The following is a 20,365-nucleotide window of genomic DNA, read 5'->3' as shown; positions in this document are numbered from 1 at the left end:
TTTGTTTTGATTTATTCTTTGACCCATTGGTTACTTAATAGCATATTATTTAATCTCTACGTTTTTGTGACTTTTCCAATTTTATTCTTGTACTGATTTCTGGTTTCATACTATTGTGGTCAGAAGGAATGCTTGATATAATTTCAACCTTCTTAAATTTATTAAGATTTGTTTTGTGGCCTAACATATAATCTATCTTGGACAATGTTCTATGTGCCCTTGAGAAGAACATGTATTCTGCTGCTTTTGGATGAAATGTTCTGTAAGTATCTGTAAAGTCAATCTGGTCTAATGTATTAAGGCCAACATTTCCTTATTGATTTTCTGTTTGGATGGACTTATCCATTGGTGAAAGGGAGGTTTTAAAGTCTCCTACTATTATTGTATTGTTGTCTATTTCTTTCTTTGGATCTGTTGATATTTGCATTATCTATATTCAGGGCTTCTTAGGTTGAGTGTGTTAATATTTGCAAATGTTGTATCCTCCTGTTGGATTGATCCCTTCATCATTGTATAATGATCTTCTTTAAAGTATGCAAATATAACTCTTTAAGGGGAAGACTGGATGATGGACATTTCTGCCTTCTCTGTTTACATTGAACCCTGAGGTGATAACCATAGTTGTGTCTATCAAGGGATGTGTCCTCTGGGTGGCAGTTACAAAACCTGGGGTGCCAGACATGTACACAAGCTCCTTTCAGAGACACAAACAACCTGGGATGAATCACAGGGAGAGCATGAAGTTGGCATTTGGCATTTGCTAGCTTCCCTAGTATCTAGAGAGGACTGTAGTCAGCTCCGAAATGAGAATTAAAAGTCTGACCTTCAGGCCACAGCTTTTAAGATAAACAAATAGGCCTCTTTCATGCAGGCTGGGCATTTAAGTCTGCTGCCTCTGGACTATGCCCTAGGGAGTTCTGGTGGTTGTTCAGAACCTCCTCATTTTCCTCTTGTCACTGATTCCTCTTGTTTCTCTTGGTACTTTCATACTATTGTAGTCAGAGAAGATAGATGGTAGGATTTCGGGCTTCTTAAATTTGCCAAGATTTATTTTGTGGCCTCTCGTGATCCATCCTGAGAATGTTCCATGTGCACAATGTGTGTTCTGCTGTTCTTAGATGGTATGTATATGTCTATGAAGTCTATTCTAAAGTGTGGTTAAATTCCAATGTTTTCTTGTTGATTTTCTGTCTGAATGATCTATCCAACACTGACAGTGGGATGTCGAAATCTACTATTATTATATTGATGTCTACTTCTCTCTTATGATCTGTTATTAATTACATAATATGTTTCAGTGTTTTCATTATGTGTTTGGGTGTTTCAGTGTTTGGGTGTTAGAAGTCTATACAGTTACAGTTGTTATATCTTCTTAATATATTGACACTTTTATCACTATAAAATAACTTTTGTTTCTTTTTACCTTTTTTGGCTTGAAGTCTATTTCGTCTGATACAAGTATTGCTATGCCCACCTTCTTTTCACTTCTGTGTACTTGGAATATCATATTTATTTTTTCTTCCAAGATTTTATTTAAATTCAATTTAGTTAACATATAGTGTAATGTTAGTTTCAGAAGTAGAATTTAGTGATTCATCACTTACATTTAACACCCCCTGTTCATCACTAATCTAGCCCATCCCCCTGCGATGTCTCCTCCAGCAACCTTGTTTGTTCTCTATAGTTAAGACTCTCTTATGTTTTTATCTTTTTTTTTTTTTTGCCTTCCCTTCCCCTATGTTCATCTGTTTTGTTTCATAAGTTCCACATATGAGTGAAATCATATGGTATTTGTCTTACTCTGACTGACTTATTTTACTTAAGATAATACACTCTAGTGCTATCCACATCATTGCAAATGGCATCATTATCTTGATGGCTGAGTAATAAGTCATTATTATTATTATTATTATTATTACCCCAAAGATACAGATGTAGTGAAAAGAAGGGCCATATGTACCCCAATGTTCATAGCAACAAAGGCCACAATCGCCAAACTGTGGAAAGAGCCAAAATGCCCTTCAACAGAAAAATGGATAAAGAAGATATGGTCCATATATACAATGGAATATTATGCCTCCATCAGAAAGGATGAATACCCAACTTTTATATCAACAGGGATGGGACTGAAGGAGATAATGCTGAGTGAAATAAGTCAAGCAGAGAGAGTCAATTATCGTATGGTTTCACTTATTTATGGAGCATAAGGAACAACATGGAAAACATTAGGAAAAGGGAAGGAAAAGTGAATTGGGGGAAATCAGCAGGGCAGATGAACCATGAGAGACTGTGGACTCTGAAAAATAATCTGAGGGTTTTGGAGGGGCGGGGAGTGGGAGGTTGGATGAGCCTGATGGTGGGTATTAAGGAGGGCACGTATTGCATGGAGCACTAGGTGTGGTGCATAAAAAATCAATCTTGGAACACTGAAAAAAAATTTTTTTAATAAATAAATATTTATATTAATAAATAAATTCAAAATTAAAATAAACAAATATACTTATATATAATATTCTGTTATGAAAATATATATTTATATATATACATATCACATCTTCTTTGTCTATTCATCAGTCAAAAGACATTTGGTCTCTTTCCATAATGTGGTTGATACATGTGCCCCTTTGAATCAGTATTTTTTATCCTTTGGTTAAGTATCTAGTAGTGCAATTGCTGGGTTGAAGGGTAGTTCTAGTTTTAACTTTTTTTTTTAAAGATTTTATTTATTTATTTGACAGAGATCACAACTAGGCAGAGGGGCAGGCAGAGAGGGGAAAGCAGGCTCCCTGCTGAGCAGAGAGCCTGATACGGTGCTCAATCCCAGGACCCTGAGATCATGACCTGAGCTGAAGGCAGAGACTTAACCCACTGAGCCACCCAGGTGCCCCTAGTTTTAACTTTTTAAGGAATGTCCATACTGTTTCCCGGAATGGCTACAACAGTTTGCATTCAGTGTAAGGGAGTTCCCCTTTCTCTGCAGTGTAACGAACAGCGTAAGAGGGTTCCCCTTTCTTTGGATCACCAACACCTGTTGTTTGCTGACTTGTTGATTTTAGCTATTTTGACAGGTATGAGGTGGTATCTCATTGTGGTTTTGATTTGTATTTTCCTGATGATGAGTATGTTGAGCATTTTTTTCCTGTGTCTATTACCCATCTGTATGTCTTCTTTGGAGAAACCTGTTCATGTCTTGTGCCCATTTCCTAACAGGATTATTTATTCTGGGTGTTGATTTTCATAAGTTCTTTATAGATGTTGGATACTAGCGCTTTATGCAATATGTCATTTGCAAATATCTCTTCCTAATCCAAAGTTGCCTTTAGTTTTGTAGATTATTTCCTTTGCTGTGCAGAAACTTTTTATCTTGATGAAGTCCCAATAGTTCATTTTTGTTATTTTTTCCCTTGCCTCCAGAGACATGCCCAGCTGAGGTTAAAGAGGTTGTTGCCTGTGTTTTGCTCTAGGATTTTGATAGTTGCCTGTGTCACATTGAGGTCTTTTGTCCATTTTGAATTTACTTTTGTGTATGGTGTAAAAAAGTGGTCCAGTTTCATTCATCTGCATGTCACAGTCCACTTTTCCTAATACCATTTATTGAAGAGACTGTCTTTTCCCATTGGATATTCTTCTCTGCTTTGTCAATGATTAGTTGACTATATAGTTTTGTGTCCATTTCTGGGTTCTCTCTTCTGTTCCTTTGATGTATGTATCTAATTTTTTAAAAACATTATTAATTTATTTATTTGACAGAGATCACAAGTAGGCAGAGAGTCAGGCAGAGAGAGAGGAAGGGAAGCAGGCTCCCTGCTGAGCAGAGAGCCTGATTCTGGGCTCAATCCCACTACCCTGGGATCAGGACCTGAGCTGAAGGCAGAGGCTTTAACCCACTGAGCCACCCAGGTGCCCCATAGGTGAGGGGTAATACACATTTTACAATCAAATGGTACTTCAAAATAATGCTTAAAAGTTGGAATTATACCTCAGTAGAAGTCACTGTGTTACACTGTAGAATATTAAACAAAAATATTAATAGGATTATTATATATATATATGTATATATATATATATATATATATATATATATATATATATAATGGAATATTATGGAGCCATCAAAAAATGAAATCTTACCATTTGCAACAACATGGATGGAGCTAGGGAGTATTATGCTAAGTGAAATAAGTCAATCAGAGAAAGACAATTATCATATGCTCTCATTGATGTGAGGAATTTGAGAAACAAGACAGAGGATCATAGGGGAAGGGAGGGAAAAATGAAACAAGACAAAACCAGAAAGGGAGACAAACCATGAGAGATTTAATCTCTGGAAACAAACTGAGGGTTCCTAGAGTGGAGGGGGATGGGAGGGATGGGGTCCCTGGGTAATGGACACTGGGGAGGGTATGTGTTGTGGTGAGTGCTGTGAATTGTTTAAGACTGATGAATCACAGACCCATGAAACAAATAATATATTATATATTAATTAAAAAAAATAGTCACCATTGTCTCTACAGGAAGCTTCTTAAGAGCAATAACCTGACAACAGTTTAGCTAGAGCAGCATTGACCTGGAAGGAAGGATTTTCAGTGGCTGCCCCAATCAGAGTGACAGTCCCACATTCCACATGAGGAAGGAAAGTGTCCTGCTGAGATTTATTAAACTGATGAATCTCATCAATAAAAAGGATGGTTTTCCTTTTGGGGGAAAAAAAAAGGATGCTATATTTTGTCAAATGCTTTTTCTGTATCTATGGAGAGGATCATATGGTTCTTACCTTTTCCTTTATGAATGTGGCATATCACATTGATTTGCAGATATGGAACCATCTTTGCAGTCAAGGAATAAATATCACTTGGCCATGGTGACTAATCTTTAAAATGTACTGTTGGATTAGATTAGGTAGCATCCTGTTGAGAATTTTCATATCCATGTTCAGCAGGGATATTGGTCTGTAATTCTCCTTTTTAGTGGAGGCTTTGGTTTTGGCCTCATAAAGTAAGTTTGGAAGCTTTCCTTCTGTATCTCTTTTCTGGAACAGTTTCAGAAGAATAGGTATTAATTTTTATTTAAATGTTTCCCCTGAAAGCCATCTGGCCATGGACTCTCGTTTGTTGGGAGATTTATTCTTTACTGATTCAATTTCTTTGCTGGTTATGGATCCATTCAAGTTTTCTGTTTTGTCCTGTTTCAGTTTGGATAGTTTATATGTTTCTAGGAATTTATCCATTTCTTCCAGATTGTCCAATTTGCTGACATATACCTGCTCATAATCTTCTCTTATAATTGTTTGTATTTCTTTGTTGTTGGCTGTGATCTCTCCTCTTTCCTTCATTTTATTTATTTGGATCTTTTCTCTTTTCTTTTTGATGAGTCTGGCTAAGAGTTTATCAATTTTGTTAATTCTTTTAAAGAATCAGCTCCAAGTTTTGTTGATCTGTTCTACTATTTTTATTTTTATTTCATTTATTTCTGTTTTAATCTTAATTATTTCCTTCAGTAGGAAGTCCTTCAGCCTCCATGTATTTGTGGTCTTTCCAAATTTTCTTGCGGTTGTGTTCAACTTTCAAAGTGTTGTTGTCAGGAAATATGCATGGTATGATCTCGGTCTTTTTGTACTAGCTGAGGCCTGATTTGTGACACAGTATGAGAACTATTCTGGAGAATGTTCCATGTGCATTCAAAAAGAATGTGTATTCTGCTGCTTTAGGATTAAATGGTCTCAATAAATCTGTTAAGCCCATCTGGTCCAGTGCGTCATTCAAAGCCATTGTTTCCTTGTTGATTTTCTGCTTAGATGATCTGTGCATTGCTGTGAGTGGGATGTTAAAGTCCCCCATTACTATTGTATTATTATCAATAATTTTCCTTAAGCTTGTTATTGATTTTTATATCTGGGTGTTCTCACATTGGGAGCATAAGTATTTATAATTGTTAAGTCTTCTTGTTGGATAGACCTCTTTATTATGATATAGTGCCCTTCTTCATCTCTTGTTACTCTCCTTGGTTTAAAATCTACTTTAGCTGATATATGTATGGCTACTCCATCTTTCTTTTGATGTCCATTGGCAGGATAGATAGTTCTCTACCCCCTCACTTTTAATCTGGATGTGTCTTTGGGTCTAAAATGACTTTCTTATAAGCAGCATACTGATGGGTCTTGGTTTTTTTTTTTTTTCATTTTTTTATCCATTATAATACCATATGTCTTTTTATTGTAGCATTAAGTCCATTAATATTCAGAGTAATTATTGATAGATCTGAATTTAGTGCCATTACCTGTAAAGTTATTGTTGCTATCAATTGTCTCTGTTCTTTTTTAGTCTTCATTGGTTTTGGTCTTTCTTTCCCACTCAAAGGGCCCTCTTTGATATTTCTTGCAGAGCTGGCTTAGTGTTCATGGCCTCCCTTTAGTCTTTGTTTAGACTTTTCATCTCTCCTATTCTGAATGACAGCCTTGCTGAATATAGTATTCTTGGCTGCATATTTTTCCCATTTAGCATATTGAATATATTATAATAGTCACTTTCCTCTGGCCTGTCAAGTTTCTGTGGACAGTTCTGCTACTGATCTTATGCCTACCCTTGTAGATTAAGCACCTTTTGTCCCTAGCTGCTTTCCAAATTCTTCTTTATCTTTGTATTTTGCAAGCTTCACTATGACATGTCTTGGTGTTGACCTGTTTTTGCTGATTTTAAGGGGAGTTCTCTGGGCCTTTTGGACTTGAATGCTTGTTTTCTTCCCCAGATAAGGGAAGTTCTCAGCTATAATTTGCTCAAAGAAATCTTCTGTCCCTTTTTCCCTGCTCTTCTTCTTCTGGAGTTCCTATGATATGGGTATTACTGCACTCTGTGGAATTGCTGAGTTCCCTAAATCTTTATCTGTGATCTAATAGTTTCTTTCCTTCCTCTTTTCTGCTTAATTATTTTCAGTATTTTTAATCTTCTGTATCACCTATTTGATCCTTTATTTCTTCTGTCCTCATTGTGATTACAGTGAGTTTTGCATCTCAATTATAGCATTTTTGTTTCAGCCTGATTAGTTTTTAAGTCTTTATCTCTGCAACAAGGGTTTCTCTGTTGTCTTCTATGCTTTTTCAAGCTCAGCTAGAATCCTTATGAATGTTGCTCTAAATTCTTGTTCAGATATAATGCTCATACCTGTTTTGAGCAAATCCCTGACTATGATTTCTTCTTGATCTTTCTTTTGGGGAGAATTCCTCTGTCTTGTCATTTTGTCTAGGTTTCTGTCTTTTTTATGTTATGAAAGCTTATTATGTTTCTGCTCCCGAGACAAATGCTATATTGAGAAAGGGTCATACACTGTTCAGGGCCTGGCCTTTCAGGAAGTGTTTCTGGTGTGCGCTGTGTGCACTCTACTGTTGTGCTTTGACTGTTCTTTCCCAAAGGTCAGTCCTCTGCAGAATTCCTCCTTGTATGCAGTGGGGAGTGTTTAGACCTTTCACTAGGTGTGCTTTGATTTCTTTGTTACAAGAAGACTGATTTAAAAAAAAAAAAACTCTTGATTCAAAGAAGGAGAAACGAAAAGGAACAACAACAGCAGCAACAAAAGCAAATAAACAGACAAATAAAAAACAATAAACCCAATTCCGAAGAAAAAGAAAGAAAAAAAAGAAGCCTGATGGAAAAAATAAGGAAACAAACAAACAAACAAAAACTGCCCAAAAACAAAACTATAAACTTGATTCTAAAGAGGAAAGAAAGAAAGAAGAGAGAGAGAAACACACACACTGCTCCTATTCCCACCAGATCTGATGTTGATGCCTTAGAGCACTCCATGATCAGTAGACTTGGTACATGTGGGGGACCTGTTTTGGTCCTCTGTGGAAGAGGTCTGCTAGGCTGGCTGACAGTCAGACCTGCCCTGGTAAAGATGCTCCTACAAGGTGCAGAGGAGCAGGGTTTGGTATAAGTGGCTCCAGCCTCCACTGGGGCAGGGGGTACTGTGTTGCTCTCTAAAGTCCAACTGTGCTGGTGGGCAGGAGGTAGGGAGTGGAAAATGGCATCACTGCACCATTTTGTTCTCAGGGAGGGGAACTCATTTCTGCCACTCTTCAGGAAACCCTCACAGAAAAGCAAACAATCTCCCCTCTTGTGTCCCAGGCTTCTGTCATATCCCTGCCCTCAACCTGAATGAGACGCCCAACACCACAGTTCTCCTGCTTTTTATCTCTGGCATGCAACTGGGATTTAAAACTCTAAATCTTAAAGGACCTGGCAAGGTGCAGATCCTCCCCTCCTCCTCCTTCCCAGCACTGTACCTGGTGTCATTCTGTCACAGAAAAGCAGTCAAATGGCTGCACAGGTGCCTGGAGTCTATGGTGAAGCACAGCAAGAAAAGTGTGACTGGGTTATTTGCCCTCTGTATGCCTCTGTCCTCTCAATGGCACCCACCAGGTCCCTCATTCTTGGAGAGGCAGTATACCCTCTTCCAAATGTACTGCAGGAAGAGGAATGTTCTCTCCCACTGTGGCCCAGGGCATCTCCACACTATGGTGTACACTGTCTACTCCTGGGCCTCTGCCCTCCCTCTCCTCAGGATCACTATTGCTCACCTGCCTTGGATTCAACAAATGGCACAGACTTCTAAAACCTCAGGTTTGGGGGCACCTCTGTGGCTCAGTGAGTTAAGCATCCAAGTCTTGATTTGGGCTCCGGTCATAATCTTAGGGTTGTGAGATCAAGGCCTCCATCAGGCTCTGCGCTGGGCATGGGGCCTACTTAAGATTCTCTCTCTTCCTCTCCCTCTACCCCTCCCCCCACTAACAATTAATTAATTAATTAATTTAAAAATAAATAAAACCTCAGAATTTGAACTCCACTGTTTGCAAAAAGTTGTCATAGTCACCTCTTTCCAATTCCCCAATCAATGGTCTTGGGGGAGTGTTTTTCCTGCAAAAACCAACATGCTGCTCTTCTCTCTGCCAAGAAGGACTCCCTTCCCTCCGTGGCACCAGGACTTTTCTCTCCCCCAATTCACATATCCAAACCTTGCACCCGCCTTGTTCTGTCCCTCTAATTGTGCAGATTGTTCCCTTAACCTTCAGATCAATTTTCTAGTTGTTCTAAATGATTTGCTACTGATCTAGCTATGTTCAAGAGATAAGTCAAGCCAAGGGTCCCCCTACTACTCCACCATCTTAACTCTTCCCTGGAATATCAGCTTCTGAGCCTATGAGTGTCTTTAGAACTTAAATGAATCTACTGTAGGCAGCATATAGTTGGGTCCTGTTTTGTTTTGTTTTAATTCATCCAGCCACTCTGTGCCTTATTGATGAGTTCAATCCATTTACATGTAGGGTAATTATTGATATTTAGGATCTCCTATTGCCATTTTATCTTTTGCTTTCTGGTTATTTTGCCTCTTCATCATTTCCTTTCCCTTCTGTTTTTGTTTACCTTTGTACGTTTGTGGTTTTCCATTGTAATTTGCTCAGGCTCCTCTTTTAATTTTATGGTGTGTCTCTGCTCTAGGTCTTTGCTTTGTGGTTACCATGATATTTACATGGTAACATATCATAATAGTCCTTTTTTCTGCTGATAGCAATTTATCTTCTTCATTCACTTATAAATGTCCCATCCTTTTGTTCTTCCCCTTTTATATTTTTGATGTCACAAATGATGTCTTTATGTTGTGATTTCATTACCTAGTTGTAGTAACTACAGTTATTTTTCATAATCTTTCCCTTTAATCTTTATGTTTAATATATACCATTGAGTTTATATACCACTGAGCTTAATATATACCATTCTTTAAAAAAAAAAAAGGATTATAGTATTCTAATTCTATTCATCACCTTAATCAGAGTTGTGTGTACTTTTGTTTTTTCACTTCAGCTTGAAAAGCTACTTCCAATATTTCTTATAAGGCAGATCTAAGGGTGGTGGTCTCCCTCAGCTTTGGTTTGTCTGGGAAAGCCATTATTTCTCCTTCATATCTGAAGGATAACTTTGCTGGATAGAGTATTCTTGGCTGGCAATTTTTATCTTTCAGTATTTTGAATATGTCACTCTATTCTCTCTTGGGCTATAGAGCTTCTGCTGAGAAATCTGTAGATAGCTTAATGGGGGACTCCTTTGTAGGTTACTCCCTTTTTCTCCCACTGGCTGCTTTTCAAACTCTTTATCATTGATTTATGACAGTTTTAATATAATGTGATGTGGAGAAGGTCTTTTTGCATTGGGACAGCAAGGTGTTCTTTTCGTTTCATGGACTTGTATTTCCAGCTTCTTCCTCAGATTTGAGAACTTCTCAGCTATTATTTCTTTAAATACACTCTCTACTCCCCCCTCCTTGTCTTCCTTCTGGGATACCCATTATTCTCATGTTGACTCTTTTAATGGAGTCAGATAGTTCTTACAAGGTTACCTTGCTGTTTTAAAATCTTAGTTCTCTCTTCTACCAGAGTTATTTCTATATTCTCGAGATTACTAATTCTCTCTTCCATATGATCTGCTCTATTTCCAGTGCATTCTATTTTTTATTTCATTACTGAATTCTTCAGCTCCAGAATTTCTGTTTGGTTCTTCTTAAGAATTTTAATGTCTTTGGTAAAGTTTTCCTTCTGTTCTTTCATTTTATTCCTGACGTTGTTGTATTACCTTTCTGAGTTTTCTTGTAGTTTCTTGAATTTCTTCATAACAGCTCTTTAAATGTCTTAATCAGTTAGATCACAATATCCATATCTTTGAGTTCAGTTGCTGAAAAACTGTCATTTTCTTTTTGTGATACTGTGTTACTGTGATTTTCATGGTGTTTGATGAGAAGTAACTTTGCCACCACATTTGTTCCCTAACTTTCTCATTTTAAGCAATGCTTTGTTTACTTTGATTCTAACAGTTCCAACAGGTTGATAGTTAGGAATCTTCCTTTTGTTTTCCAGAAGGTGGCGCGATAGCACAAGTTTTGATTTCTCTCATTAGCACTGACTGGCCACTAGAGTTAGGAGCCAGTACTTTAAAAAAAAAAAAAAGAAAGAAAGAAAAAAAAGCAAAGGGTGGCAATGGTTGGATGGGAGATGTATACTTAGCACTTGGCATTCTGGGTGCCCACAGTCCTGAAGGGGAATCCTCATGTTGGGGTAAGGAGTATGTCCCAGATAATGTGTTGTCCTCTGGCCTCATGAGGCAGACAACAGGAGATAGTTTTCTTCACTTCTTTTTGCCTACTTCTCTTTCCTTTCCCTCCTGCAAGTCACTGTCATCTCTCCTCAGAGAGAATAACTGGTCCCTCCAGTGGCAGCCCGCACATGATAGGGCACACCTCTCCCCTCAAAACACACACACACACACACACACACACACACACACACACACATACTCACCAACTTCAACCTCCACTTCCTGTGCCCAAAACAGTTGGGCTGGCTCGCTGCCAGAGGGCTGCCATGGGTTTCACTGCCCCTTCTCTTGCTCCACTACCTTTTCCATAGTCTAATCCACCTGCATAGATGGATGGATCTCTCAGGTGTCCTGGTTTGCTGTACACATGTGTTTTTTTAATTTGTTTGTGTTGTTTCTTGTTGTTGTTGTTATGGATAACTGATGAGTTGTAAATCAAAGGGGAGGGAAAAGAGGAACAACTCACACTACCATGGTACTGATGTCATTCTCCCTCTCTGAGCATCTTTCAAATAATTATTTTGAAGTCTTTGTCAGGCAATTAATGTGTCTCCATTTCTTCAGGGTCAGTTATTAGGAGTTTATTGTGTTCCTTTGATTGTGTCATGATTCCCTGATTCTTTGTGATATCTGTAGCCTTGTGTAGGTACAAGATAGGTACCTTGTGTATTTGAAGATGCTTCCAGAATGTATGGACTGACTGTGGTTAAGAAGGACTTTCACTTGTGGGTAGGGACATGCTGGAACATGCTGTGATTCAAGGGTTAGTGGTGCCAGTTGTCAAGTACAGGGACATGTAGTGGCTCTGGATCTGGGGAGGCATGATGGCTCTGGCTCAGGCTGCTGAGGTCCACAGCATTGAGACTATGTGGTCCTTGGCTAGTGGTGTGGGATGCCTGTAGTGTCTGCAAGGTCTATTGGGGCCCTCACTAGCACCTCCAGGTCCAGTGGTTAAGGACAAGAGTAGGCAGTGCTAGTGGCTAGAGATTGTGGTGTACACACATGCAGCTACAGGAGGCAGCTGTAGGTACGTATATAGTGCCAGGGGCTTTTTGTAGATACACACATAGTGGTAGGGGCCAGGCCAGCAAAGAGGGCCAGGGCCAAACAACTGCAGGCACACTGGCAGTTATGAAAGTCCTGACTATTGGTGTGCACTGCTGTGGCTGCTGGGTCTTGCATGAGCACACAGCATTGGAGGTTGGTGTTGAGAGTCAGAATGGGGGCATGCAGGGGCATGCAAGAGAAACTACTTGCAGATGAGCCCCATGATACAGGGCAGTGACGGGGAAAAGGGTCAATTTACACTTCTGGGGTTGCAAGATCTTGCTATGCATGCACACACATCAGTGGAGGCTGATGACAGGCATCAGGCTGTCAACATGCCGGTGCACAGCTGGAGGGGCTAGTACTGAGTGTGCACACATCAATGGTGCACAACTGTAAGGCCTAGGTTAGTGACTTGCATTAATGCAGCTGCAGAAGACTGAGCTGACTGCCATTGTATGTCCTGGCTCTGGCAAGGGTTGGGGGTCAGGAGGAAGCTGGAAGGGTCTTAGATGTCTGATGTCTGTGACATGAATACCTGTGGGGTAAAAACTGGTAAAATCTGGAGGGAGTCCACCATGGCTGTGATGGCCATTGGTTTCTCCACCTCTGCCAGGAGTTCATTAAAAACTGCAGTTGCTCCTGATGCATACCTGATTCTGATGCTCTGCTTTCCTTCCATGGTCCTTGCTGTCTCTATACATCTCAGTGCTGCTGATCTCTGGGTATGGTAAAACTGAAGTGGGTCCTTCATTTCACCAAAAAGCTGGAGAAGCTGATTGTTCACTCCACTTTCCCTCTCTCAGCAAGGGGAACTGTTTCCAGCTCCCTCCTGGTGCTGAGCAATGAAAGCCTGGGGGATGGGATGATACAGACAAAATGAAGCTATTTTCCTTTCTGTTTTGTGCTCTTATTCACCCATTTTCTGCTCCACTGTGTTGCTAAAGTTTCTTACATAGACTCCAGATCTTTCCCAGAACTGTTTTTGTTCATGAATAACTGTCTAACTGTTGATCTTTGTTGGGGGGAGAGAAGCTGGGGTCTCCTACACCACCATTGTGGTGACATCATCCAGGCCTTACTTTTAAAAATGCTTTTCAGTGGAAGAAAATCTATTCAGTTGAAGAAAATTTTATAAAGAAAAATAAACTGGTTACTCAGAATTCTCTGGATGGTTTTTTTAAAAACCAGTTTGATGCATTCAAATTATGCACCTCCTACCTCCCACCCCCAACACACACCCTATTGAGAATGCTAGCCGCTTTCTACAAAGTCCTACAAAAGAGATGAACTTGGCCCAAGAGGAGCCAGCCTAGAAGAAGAGGTGAAAGAAAATGAGCTTTGCCTGGAGAAGTGCTCTGCCTGCTGTCACCCTAAATTCCTGAAACTCCCAGGATTTGGAACTTTAGAGAGGTTAAAAGCTAATTTCTATTATTGATGCAGAAAGTTATCTAAGGGCAAGAAAAGGACAGCTTTAGCAAAAGACAAGATTAGGGCTCCAGGCCTTTCTCATGCAATTTCCCTTAGAAATTCTCTACCAGAGAGAAGAAGAGAGGGAGAGTACAGAAAAAAGAAGTGATTAAATTTGGTGTCTCCCTACAGGAGGCTACTGACTGAAAGTGCCCTAAGGCAGTGGCTATGATTAGCTTAGAGCTAAGGGAAAAAATAGAGCATACAGGCCCTATACGTTAAAAAAAATATCTTCAGACTTAAATTCTGTGTCTAAATAAGTCTGTGACTATGGTTAGTCATGCACGGGATTGACAAAAAAACCTCCTAAGTTGGTGGAAGCTTCAAAGAAATGCCAGGCCTGGCTGTCCAAAAGCCAACGACTGACTCCTCAGCCCCAAAGGCAATCCCAGGACTCGTGAATCCATGTCAGTAGGAGATGAGCTACAAAATCTCTATAAGAATGGAATGTTCTCCAGTGACCAAATAAGATGTGGCCATTGAGGATAAAGAGATTTTCCCAGACAACAGAACAGGACTGACAAAAAGATGGTTCAACCAGGAGCTTATTAATTCCACTGTCCCTGTAGAGAGTCTTCCCCATTCCTGCCCAGCAGGATTCTGTATGTGTGCTGTGTGTGTGTGCTGTGGACCACTGACAGCTCCAGGTTTCATATTTATATTGTAGTCCTCCTGCTGCTTCTCTACACATGGAAGGTAGACTAACCACAGTGGGGGGAGCCATACATGAACCCGACAGGGAGGGATAAAAATCACTCAAACTGAATCCAAGAACTGGATGAAATCTTGGGGGAAGGAATGACCCCTCCAAATAAAGAGATACTCGATGGAAAGATAGGTATGCATATCGGAAACCTAGAGAGGTAAACTGTAGCAGATGATATTAGCCAGGATCCACTGCAAAAAACAAACTATCTATTTTAAACAAAAGTACTGAACACATGGAATTAGAAACTTTTAAAATTTTAGGTAGAGTTGAAGAGTTAAGTTCCAGGCCAGACCTGCAAAAATAAGTCCCAGAACAGGTTTGCAGAACTAGCCACTGGCAGAGATGTTATTTCTGCCACCAGCAGGAGACCATCTTTGGGACTATTGGCTTGAGGAGCACACACCAAGGATCAGATGGCTCTGCCATCACCACCACTGCTGACTTTCAAGCTCTGCCAAATCTCTGAAATGTGCATGTTCTACAGCAGGTCCACCACTACCAAGGAAACTAGCAACTTGCCACCCAGAACAACAGAATGGCTTCCACCTCACTCACTTCTACCTCCCAACTCTTGTGTAAGTGCATCTGATTAGCAAAAACTAAATAATACAGGATCCCAGTTGGGAAAAATTGTTTTTACCTTTCTAGTCTCTATACAAAATGGTACACTGAAAGGTGGGTGGAATGAATATTTAGAGAGCCAGTTTACCTTATCTACCATGCAGGTACTGTAGGTTGGCTTGCTTCACATTAATTCCCAGCCCCCTTCCCTTTTACCTTCCTCTATAATAAAGTCTGGAAAGACAAATGCTCTATCAATTCCCAGTCTCTCTCATAAGTGAAGGTGCCCTTGTGAAACAGTTCTAGCCAGTAAGATGTAAGCAGAAGTTTGCTAAGCAGATTGGAGAAAGTATTGCTTTCCCCTTAAAGGAAACAAAACAGCTGATGAGGTTTTTTCCTTCTCTTTTCTTACTTCAAATGGGAATGTGATTCCTGGAGGTGCGTCCATCTGTTGACTATAAAAGTGAAAGCTAACAAACTAAGAATAATAAAGCAAAGAGAGAGAGAGAAAACCTGAGCCCTTGATCACACTGAGCAGCTATAAATGCCATGGATTATCTATCTTAAATTTGATGCTTTATGAGAAAAATAAACCCCTATTTGTTTAAGCTATAGTTAGGTTTTCAAACACTTGTAGCCAAATATCCCTTTAAAAAAAAAAAGACTCTTTATTTATCAGAGAGAGAGAGGGAGAGCACAAGCATGTGGAGCAGGAGTAGGAGAAGCAAACTCCCTGCTGAGCAGAGAGCCCAATGCCCAGAACCGATCCCAGGAGTCTGGGATCATGACCTGGGCCAAAGGCAGACGCTTAGCCAACAGAGCCACACAGGTGTCCCACAGCCAAACATTCCTAAGTGATAAACACTTTTCTGTCATAGAGTGGTTATTGAATGACATGATATACTTTATCTATCATGTATATATATATATACATATAAGATATATGTATATATATATATACATGATAGATAAAGTATATCATGTCATGTATATATGCCACCTACCAGGAGTTAAAGCCCAGATTGAAAGAGTGTGATAGAAACACCAAGAAAGCTTTGGGGAATCCCAGTCAAGGAAACTATAGATCTCTTAGAGTAGCCCCAAATTCAGGGAGTTCAGCCAGGATTCTAAGAACTCACTGTCTGGATGGTAAAAGAGCCATGTTGGGGCAAGTGTGTAGGCAGATGGGCCTAAGAGGCACTTGCCAGAGTCTCATACTCCAGGGGGTTTCCAGAAGGCACAAAAAGCTGCTGAGCTCCCAATGGAGGTGAAAAAGTGATAAGAGCCAGAGGACACAAAGAAGCTTAGATTGGGGATCAAAAGGACCCCCAAGACAGGGCAGGTGAGGACCAGGTATACTTTCATTTTGACAATGCCTGGTATAAATAATAAGATGTCCGTGCCCCATGCCAAGTTGTCTGATGAACTCTCGGGGTAAGTTAGATTAAACGCACACCTGGCAAGAAGTTGGGCAGCCTCTTGTCTTCGAGTTGATTGAGTATTTACTACATATTAGGCCAAACTGACTGAGTTAAAATAAAGAGACATGTATTGAGCATTCTCTATCATCAAGAAAAATAAAAGTCAAAAAACTAAGTTTAATTCAGTTGTTGTACCTTGGTCTGTAAATTTTAAACTACTATAATATTCTTTTTTTTTAAGACTTTATTTATTTATCTGAAAGAGAGAGAGAGAGTGAGTGCAGGAGTGGGGACAGAGGGAGAGGGAGAAGCAGACTCCCTGCTGGGCCTGACTAGGGATCTAGATCCAAGGACCCTGGGATCATGAACTGAGCCGAAGGCAGACACTTAACTGACTGAGCTATCAGGTACCTTTGTAATATTCTTTATAATATGTTTTTTAGATCATATAAGGAAATGCCCCTCTGTAGCTTTTCTTTTTAGAAATGATTTGATTCTTCTGCGTTTTTCATTCCATCTGTTAAACTCTGAATTACTCTACCAAATTTCTCAAAAGTTACTGGGGAAATTTTGATTACTATATATAAATCTATATTGTAATCGGTGGGAGGAATAAAACAAAAAATTTAATCTGTTATAAGTTGAAGTCAAAGAAAAAGTAAATATATAAAGTCAATCCCATTATTCTTTTTATCCATGAAGAGAAAACATTTGTTTCTCAGTTACTGGATTCAGACCAGTGGGGCCCTGGGACTCTGATATGGGTTTGGTTTCTGGAAACCAGGGCTGGCATTAGGAATAGGGCAGGGTTGATCTAAAGCTTTGGGGACATGAAACAAGTAGAAAAGCAAGAAGAGTATTCATGGAAAAAGACCCGGGAATCCATAAAGCAGACCCAGTCTCACATCCAACAGGAACTGAATGGAAAGGCAGAATCCACTGCAAAGGGAATGAGAAATGAAACAAGTTCATGAAGACAATTAGAAGGAAATTTGGTGATTACCTGCAATGGTGAGCCTGAGTACCTGGCCTTTATGGAGCTTTCCCTATGTATGGGGAAATAGTTGTTACAGGAACCAAGTTTCTTGAGACAGGAAGGAAGGACTTTTCAAATAAGACTTCAATAGAAGTTACAGATAAATGGGGGGAAAATATTTTCTTCCTCAGAACTCTGATCTGCTCTTCTCTGTTTTCATCTGTTGCATTCTGCCTGGCCCATTAACTTAAGTATCCACATGATACTTTGATTTGTACCATCCCTAGCCTCCTTGATTTTTGATTTTCTTTTGTCCCTGACCTCCTTTTGATCACCTCCTTTAGTCTGCAGCTCAAAGCCCAATTCTGTTTTCTCCCTAAACCCAACCTGTATCCTTAGTATCCTGTGTCTCTTCCTTTGCCTTTTATTCCCTAAGTCCCCTTCACCATTAAGCAGCACATTTTTGTCGCCTTATACTGATTAAAAACTGAGGACATCTGGTTATATGCCCCCAAAGATTTGAAAAAAAAGGGTGTTCAAACAAAGGTTGTATGCAAATATTTGTACAGCATTGCTGATAAGAGCCAAAAAAGTGGAAACAACCCAAATGTCCATCAACTGAAGAATGAATAAATAAAATGTGGACTATATAGTCAAATCTCATTACTCAAGGTAATTATGTTGTGTAAAGTTACCATGAACATTGAATTAGTGAATATTGAACTACTGCTCCTAGAGGAAATACAGGGTTAGTTTTCTATGAGCCTCTGGTTACAACATTTTCATCAACTATTTAATGCATAACCTTGTCTTAAGTGTGTTTCTGTTTAAAGACTGTTTGATAGAGGTGCTTGGGTGGCTTAGTCAGTTAAGCATCTGCCTTCAGCTCAGGTCATGATCCCAGGGTCCTGGGATCGAGTCCCCTATCCAGCTTCTTGCTCGGCAAAGAGCCTGCTTCTCCCTCTTCCTGCAACTCCCCTTGCTTGTGCTTTCGTTCTCTCTCTCTTTGACAAATAAATAAAATACGAAAAAAAAATTTTTTTTTGAAGAAAACATCTTGTGTATTACATGAAAGAAGCCAGACAGAATTGTAGGATTCCATTTATATGAAATATCCAGAATAAGTAAATCCATAAAGACAGAAATCAGATTAGTGGTTGCCTTGGGCTGGGGAAGGAATGAGAAAGGTAAGTTAAGTGCTTAGTGGGTACAAGGTTTCCTTTAGGAGTGATGAAAATGTTCTGAAACTAAGTAGGTGGTGATGATTGCACAACACTGAGAATGTACTAAATGTCACTGAACTGTACAGGTTAAAATACTAGATTTTATGTTATGTTTATTTTACCACAATTTTAAAAATTAGAAAATCTTAGATTCTAAAGAAATAAAAATAAGCCTTCTCATTTAGAAGGCTATGTTGGGTAGACTTCTTTAAGCAAGAGAAAATACTATGATTTGCATGTTTTCTATGCCAAATAATATACTATGCCAGCATCCTCAAATATATGTTCATTGTGTGCATGTTCTAATTTATATAGAAATTATAAGCTCATGAAAGTAATGCTTTTCAGAAAACAAAACAAAACTGTGAGGGCATAGCTTCATAGTGAACCCAGTTTTTTCTTTGTATGTCCAAGGCAACCTGTACAAGTATTGAGCTTTTGGTGGATCTAGTGATGAAGTCTAGAATCTGCAAGATTGGCTGGACAAACAAGGTTCCCAACATATCTCCCAATAGGGTCAATTGAAGGTCAAGGCCATCAGGAAGAAATGGACAGCAATTATTCCAAGTCTTTGGTTGGACCCCTATAATGTAGAGACTGAATAAGCTGCTGTTGCACTTGACTCCTTTCTAATGGAATCTGAAAAGTAAAACCCAGGCTTTCAACTGGAAAAAATGGTTATCCCGCCTCCTCACAGAGATGGACTGTGGGAATACCCACAGATAAAGCCAGAACTGCTCTATTCGAGCACGGGAACCTTGAACCTGAAGCTTTTACATCACACCAGAGCACAATGACGATTGTCTAAGTATAACTGAACAAGCGTTGGCTTAAGGCATTGCATTATAGATGCGTAGTGAGAATGAGGATTTCCTGTTCCTGCTAGTGCTTGGAGATTATGTTAGTTTGGGAAACAGGTGCCAAGCTGGAATTAAATATATGAAGATTTTATCAGGAAGGACCATCTGTGAAAGAAAATGAGGAGGAAGCCTGGCAAGGTTAGGGGAGTTATCAGTTCATGAAACAAGTCTGACCCCAGGAGGAGAGAGGGAAGAAGAGATGGGTGAAAGTGTCTCAGATTGCCATAGTGTAAGGAAGGTTCAGGAGTCCCTAAGCCAAGGTAGTCATCAGAAGTTTCCTGTGTCTCCTAGAAGCGGGCCTGCCTTTACTATCTCTGCTGCGCTCTGTCATTGGCTAGGAGCAGCCCATGGGAAGCATGGCCTTGGAATAAATGTGCTGATAGATTTCAGAGCATGGGAACTCTCCATTAGTTATACCCCTGGTAGTTGAGGATCTGGTAGGCATTCTCATGGCAGCCACACAGGTGAGAGAGGCACATGCCAGCAGGAGAAAGAGGATCCTAACAGCCCTCCTGGTCCCTCTGAGGACTACTCTACTCTGTCTAACAATCTCAAGGCTGGGCCTGGGTGAGGACAAAATTAAAAGTCCTACCTAGTTCTGCAGTAGGCCTCACCTCTTTCACTCCCTTCTCTGCACAATACTTTATGCATTTAATAACTGATTAACCCTGCCTGTTAATTAGTTCCTTAAGAGCAATAACATTTTAGCCTTTCTTTCCCCCTCTCTCCTATTCTCTAGTCCTCTTCCCCCCTTTTTTCTACTTCTTACACAACTCTCTCTCATTTCATGCTTTTACCTTAGATGTACCCACATTACCCCAGGTAATAAGAGGTTGCTGACTCTTGTTATTTACAATGTTAACTCAGTCCAAAGGTGAGTGTGATTAATAACCTCGGGTGCCATTTTTGACCAGAGCCCAGACTTTGACGTAGATTGATAAAGGGCAGGTTGGAACATGG

General features: G+C 39.7%; 1 long non-coding RNA gene across 1 annotated transcript; it reads left to right on the top strand.

The window, feature by feature from the left end:
• The first annotated feature begins 447 nt into the window (after positions 1–447).
• LOC116595646 lies at positions 448–16,809 on the top strand. Its single transcript, XR_004287791.1, has 3 exons — positions 448–511; positions 1,933–1,934; positions 16,800–16,809. It is a non-coding gene; the product is annotated as an uncharacterized LOC116595646 (long non-coding RNA).
• Positions 16,810–20,365: the final 3,556 nt, after the last annotated feature.

This window comes from Mustela erminea, chromosome 7, assembly GCF_009829155.1.
Source record: "Mustela erminea isolate mMusErm1 chromosome 7, mMusErm1.Pri, whole genome shotgun sequence".
NCBI classification, from domain to species: Eukaryota; Metazoa; Chordata; class Mammalia; order Carnivora; family Mustelidae; genus Mustela; species Mustela erminea.
The sequence above is the reverse complement of the archived record's forward strand: the minus strand, read 5'-3'. Positions and strand labels throughout refer to the sequence as shown.